The 6487-nt window shown below is 45.9% G+C and overlaps 1 long non-coding RNA gene across 1 annotated transcript in view; it reads left to right on the top strand.

Annotated features, from left to right (window-relative positions):
• Nucleotides 1–715: 715 nt before the first annotated feature.
• LOC132463595 (uncharacterized) overlaps nt 716–6487 on the top strand; it is an 88511-nt gene continuing 82739 nt past the window's right edge. The window contains exon 1 of the long non-coding RNA XR_009527073.1: nt 716–1252. This is a non-coding gene — a long non-coding RNA (uncharacterized LOC132463595). The remainder of the gene's footprint in view (nt 1253–6487) is intronic.

Here is a 6487-nt window from a genome sequence, read left to right as displayed (position 1 = left end):
GGTGCAACCAACGTCGAAACGTCTAACCTTAACCATCAGCAAACTAAAACCAATCTTTTGGGAAGGGAAATCGAAACCAGTATGTCCAAAACCAAAGCCCAATATGGGTGGGTTTACCATCAGCCGCCGGAGACCACGCTGTTCCAAAGTCATGCACTAAACCGAAAAACGTACATGCGTTAGTGGCCTTCTATACCACAAAGGTAAAATAAAATAAAACGCGACATGCCCCGTTCCAAGACCACCTCTGCTGCCAGAGCTGACATATCTGACTCCTGTTCCTCCTCCACCCTACACCCCAGACGGGACTTCCCATGATTGTTGCAGCTCGTCACTTCATGATCAAGTGAGCCAGTGCCCACAGCGACTCTGCCAAGTAATCGTGACTGTGCCTGCCTTAGGTCGTCCCGGGTGTCAAGGTGGGATCTTACCCGTCGTTGGCTAACCAGCCTTCCATACTGGCTCGCTGCAGGATGCCATACTTGGGATACAATCAATCCCCACCTATATGGTGGTATAGATCGCAAAGTGGAGGGATGGAGACAGAGTCTTCAGCCCCATCTGCCCTATGCAGCCAAGTGTGTGTGCGTAATGAATACACCTCAGGGAAACTATAAAACAAAAAGTCATTTATCAGAGTTACAATTATTAAAGTGTTGCAGCAGCAGTAGTGGCATTTGAAAGGTAAACCCACTACTTCCGAATCCAAATTGACAACATAGCATGTAGGACCCCTTCCCAGCAGATGTGGCTTCAATCCACCTGTCATCCTTGACCAAAGAGATACACCCCATATTTTAATAGGTGTAGTCCTACTTGTACAGTTTATCAAGATTACTTTATTTTATTTTATTATTATACTCCTTCTTTATCATATCCATATTTATTCAATTATTCTTTCCTGTGTGAAAATAATATGAATCACTTAGTTAATAGCAACACCTTCTTTAGTCCAATTGCATTAGATTATCATCACTGTTGTCCTATTAAAGTATCAACGTTATTGTCCTTATAACCTCCTCATGAACTTTGATGTTCTTCATCCTGAATGGTAACTGTGTCAGGATGTTCATCATCCTTAATAAAAAACAAAACTAAAACTAAACTTAAAGAAAAACAAATTAGCCATAATGTGAATATCCGCTGCGTGTCTCCCTGTGACTCTCTCCCTCCTTCGGGAGAACACGCTCTCTCTCCCTCCTCAGTACGGGGTGCTGTTTGGTGCAAGACAACAGATAAGGGTGGAATGTGGGTGCGGCCATAACGCCTTGAAAGCGAGTGTGCTCTGGGGGCTGGGTGTGAGAGAAACCATGGGTAGTTCCTTTTCTCGGCCAGCAGAGGGGTTGTTCAGGTGAAACCTATGGACAGAGACTACAAGGAACTTCAAACATGGCAGACAGGGAACTACAAATTTATCAAAGTCTGAAAACTCAACAGAGCTCTACCTGCATTCCTTGGATATGTGGTATTTTATGGCGTATGGCCACCACACGCTTTCAGTTGAACACACTCTATTTCCTTTCTCTGTACTGTGTGTTAGTGTGTCTCTCTGTACTGCCTGAATGGTGTAGCTCGACAAATGGGGGGGGAAATGTGTTCTCTCTCTCTCACCCTTCCTCGCTCCCCTTAGGGTCAAGCAGCAGCTAGGACCGTTAACAGATAAGCCTGGAATGCAACATCCTCAACTCTCCATCATGGAACAAGGCCTAATAACTATCTTTCACACACAAAAAGATCCTTCTGTCCCTTCATTCACAAATAACTTTTCACTTTATTATATATAACTTAATACTGCTCCCCCTTTCCAAATTTCTATATACACAAAACTAGAAGCTGACCACCGAAATTGGTACAGGCCTCGTCAGGCCGAACCAAAACACCCTCACAGGTTCTAACTTCCATACAATTTTAGGGAGGGGAACTACAACATGAGGTGGAGTAGAGGACTTCAAATATGGTGGACGGGGACCTCAAATGGGAGGACTACACATATGGGAAAGGGGATTGCACTCTGGGCCTGAAAACCATACAGAGCCCCTTCTCGTGGTCCTGAAACAACCGTTCATTGTTAGAAAAACACGCACTCTATCGCTACCTCCAACTGTCTAGAGGGAAAATGGTCCCTCTCGATCGTCCTTCGACTTTAGCTCTCCTTGCTATCTCTCCTTGCTATCTCTCTCGCTCCCTCTCACACAAACACACACACACACACACCTAAACAGACCTTTCTCATTCTGTCTCCTCCAAACGCACACACAGAAACATCACCTCTTGCGTACACGCGCACAGAGACGCACACAGCCTTTCTCACTCTGTCTCCTCTAAACGCACACACAGAGACATATCAACAGACTTCTCTCATTCTGTCTCTCGCAGATGCACACAGAAACATATCAACAGACTTTTCATTCTGTCTCTCACAGCCTCTTACACACACAGAAACATCACCTCTTGCGTACACGCGCACACACGGAGTCGCTCACAGCCTTTCTCTCTCTCTCACGCGCATACACCCACTGTCTCTCTGTGTGTCACTCGTGCCCTAGGCACCGTTTCCTCTGCAAAGGGACTCTAACCCTGATAAAGGACTCTAACCTTCTTACCACATAGAATTATTTAATACACAAACAAAGAAGGGGACTCTAACCCCCCCCCCCCCGAGGGACTCTAACCCCGTTTAAGACATAGGTGGGGACTCTAACCCCCCCCCGAGGGACTCTAACCCCCTTTAAGACATAGGTGGGGACTCTAACCCCCCCCCCCCCGAGGGACTCTAACCCCCTTTAGACATAGGTGTATTTATTACACATCCATTACTTGGCCATCGGTAGTCTTGTATCACTATGCCCGATTCTTATAGGCCCTATGGTCTCGAGGGTATTCTTTCACCATGCAACGAGCCGATATTCGATGTGTCACGCGTTCAGGGTCAATCGGGTTTATGGGGAAATGCTGGGATGCAGTCCTATTCGTCCCCACGAGATATCCCGTAGCGAACCGCTCTCACAGTCTCACCTCCTAATGTGATTCCTATATAACTATGCAGAGTTTGGATTTTATCAACAGGTTCTGCCTACCTTTTGTTGGGCGTACGCGAGGTGAGACTGCAGGAATCGGTCCGGTGCTCCGGGGTCTCGAGGTCGTGCCGCTCTCCGTCTCTCGTTTCCCAGTTGCGGTTCAATTTCAGAAAAAATACCACCGTCGGGGTCACCAAATTGTGGGGAAAAACGGTCTGTCTAGCTACTGGACCAGATAAAATGAGACGGAGAGGTAATAAAGTCTATCGGCACGAGGACCTTGGATTTATTAAGTAAAGTGGCAGCGGTTATACAGAGTCATAAAGCGTGAGAAATCGAATATGTCTAAGTCCCTAATCAGCGCTGATGGTTCATCTGGAGCTTCGCCTCCGTGGAAGGTCTGCTTCAGAAGAAGGTGAAGAGTCCCTGTGTGATGCAGTCTTATGCTGTATCCTCCTCTCGATGAGGTGTGTGCGTTTGAGGTGTGTGCGGTTCTGTGTGTTTTGGCTCCCAGGCCTTGAGAGAGCTTCGTGACGGGGAGAGTTCCTCGTGTCTCCGGTGTGATAAATTAAAACGGGGAGTGCCCCCCTGAAATGTCTCGTGTGTGATAATTTAATGTGGCTCTCAGGCCCCTGGTGTGGGCAGAGGTATCTCTTGGTTCCTCCTAACGGGGAAGAGCTCTCAAAATGTCTCCTGTGTGATAAATTAATGTGGCTCTCCCGTTCTGGAGATGATACTGGTGCATTGTCTGAGTGTCCACCATCTGCCTGCCTGGGAGATGGGGCCTTCAGCTCCGGCCTTGACCTGACTATATATTATCATGTTTGTGTTATGTGTTCGTTGGGTTTAGAGCAAGAGTTGACTATATTATAATGTGTCCATGTGATGTGCTCATCAGGCTAGGGTAGGAGTTAGCTATATTTATAATGTACATGTGATGTACTCAGCAGGTTATTTTTCCCAACAGAACTTCAACTGTTCCAGACATAACATCAATTTTCAACCATTTACCTTATTTAACAAAACTACGCACTTGTAACTTCGATAATATCTAAATGGAATTACGATAACACTGGAAAGAGTATGAATGTAACTAAAACTAAAAAAAAAAACTAAAATGACAGCTTGACACAAGACTAGACCAACACTAGAAAGGAAACAGGCCACCAAAAACAGCTATGGTTGCAAACGTGTAAAACCTGTCTTAACCGACGTTAGAGAGCATCGTGTGCGCTTGAAGAAAGAACCTTGAATTCGACCGGATGTAGGACGTCGAGTTCTGTGTTGTACCGCACAGACGTGTGCAACGAACTCACGACTAGTGCCTGAGTTGTGCCCCAGTTGTGCGTTGACATGGTCAACGCACTCACCGGGGTTACTGCAGTCAACCATGAGTAATAGATAACGTGCCGCCGACGTGGTCATAGTCACGAGTGCCCGAGTTGTTACCGCTGCGCTTTGGTCAACGCACTCACCGGGGTCGCCGCAGCGAACCGAGTTTTATTTTTTCCATGATATACCACCAACGTGACACCAAACTCGAAGAGTGTTTACTAGATGATCCACCGACGTGGTCGAACTTGCCGGGGTTGCTGCAGGTTAACCTTGAGTTATATAGCCGAATTTTGCTTTATGCGTTTAGTACCTGATAACCACCACCACCAGTAGTTGCAAATAGTGTTGCTTTTGACACCGAAAATTATGACTAAATGTCGTCATCGACAAACCTTTATCGCGTGAGGAAAACAATGCTGGTCATATGACAATAACTATAATTAAATGCGTAGTGCGATGTTGTTGGCGAATACAAACGAGACTGAAAGTGTTTTACAAAATAAGACTGCTAAAATGTCTTTATTTCCGTTGACCTAAACTAGGTGATAAACTGTAATAACGTTTTGTCCAAACGGAACTTCAACTGTTTAAGACATAACAACATCAATTTTCGACCGTTTACCTTATTTAACAAATCTATGCACTTGTATCTTTGATAATACTTAAACGGAATTTCAATATGTTGCATATTCTTGAAGAAAGTTGTCCAATCCCGGGATGCTTTTAACTGACTTAATTTATTATAAAGTCGGCATGTTTCGGTATGGTAACTGAAGCTTAACGGAGGGAATTGTATCTAACGCGTGTGAGAGGAAAATACCGTGATCTACTTCGAGCCCCCGGGCTTAGGCCCGGGGTGGCTCTCTGCCGTCTACCTATTGATCTCTGGCCTCTCGAGTTCGAAACCACCCGCTAGAGAGGACGTCAAGTGGGCGTGGCCTAGTGGGCGTGGCCGGGGTGACGTAAAGGCTTCGGCTCCTTCTGTGGTGGAGCAGCCTTCAATAAGGTCTTGCTCCCCTTGTGGCTATGTGAGGGAAATGCAGCTCCTTAAAATACTTATCACATATCACTAGAAAGAGTATGAACGTGTCTAAACTAATAAAAACAAAAGTGACACCTTGACACAAAGACTAAAACTAGAATGGAAACAGGCCGCCAAAAACAGCTGTAGTAGCAAACGTGATAAACCTGCCTTAACCGACGTTAGAGCATCGTGTGCGCTTGAAGGAAGAACCATGAATTCGACCGGATGTAGGATTCGTAAGCTGTGGAAGACCGCCTTCCCAGCCGTTTGATAGACGCGACCGGCAACCCTTGTTCAGCGGCTGTGGTTGCCGCTCCAATCCGGAAGGAGTGGCCAATGTAGGGGGAGATGGTGGGCCGCACCCTTCTACCACCGTCGCGAGATTGACTCTGAACCACCCTTTAGTCATTGGCAGGCCGCAAATAAACAGGTGATTCGGGGACGTGCGTTGCCGAAGCTTGAGATAAAGGAACATGGAAGCGTAAGGACAGAGAGTTGATTCTTGAAATGATAATAGTAACAGCTGCTCCTAGGCTATCGCTTTTAGATGAAAAAATGCCTTGCAGAGAAGGTGACATCAGCGAAAGTCATGCCCCGTGTAGGGGAAAAAGTCTGAGTAGGAGACGTGTACGCATAAACCCAACGCATAAACCCGAGAACGCATAAACCCGTAAAACGCATGAACCCGTAGAACGCATGACCCGTAGAACACATGAAGCCGTAGAACACATGAACCCGTAGAACGCTGTGAGAAACACTGACTCGAGTAATATGTTAAAATAAGGATGAAAACTCCCAGAGAGAGCACACTAATCTATTCAAAATATCGAGTGAGTTGGAGTGGCCAACACACATAAATAATTGTAATACACCAAAATTGTTAACTGACATACATGGCTAAACAAGCAAATGAAATTTAAATACCCCGTGTAGGGGAAAAGTCTGAGTAGGAGACGTGGACGCATGAACGCATGAACCCGAGAACGCATGAACCCGTAGAATTGTGAGAAAACACCGTCTCGAGTAATATGTTAAAATAAGGATGAAATCTCCCAGCTCGGAGAGAGCACACTAATCTTTTTGAAATATCGAGCGAGTTGGAGTGGCCTAC

The sequence above is a fragment of the Gadus macrocephalus genome, chromosome 8 (genome assembly GCF_031168955.1).
Source record: "Gadus macrocephalus chromosome 8, ASM3116895v1".
Taxonomy (NCBI): Eukaryota; Metazoa; Chordata; class Actinopteri; order Gadiformes; family Gadidae; genus Gadus; species Gadus macrocephalus.
This window is presented reverse-complemented; position numbering and strand designations above follow the sequence as displayed.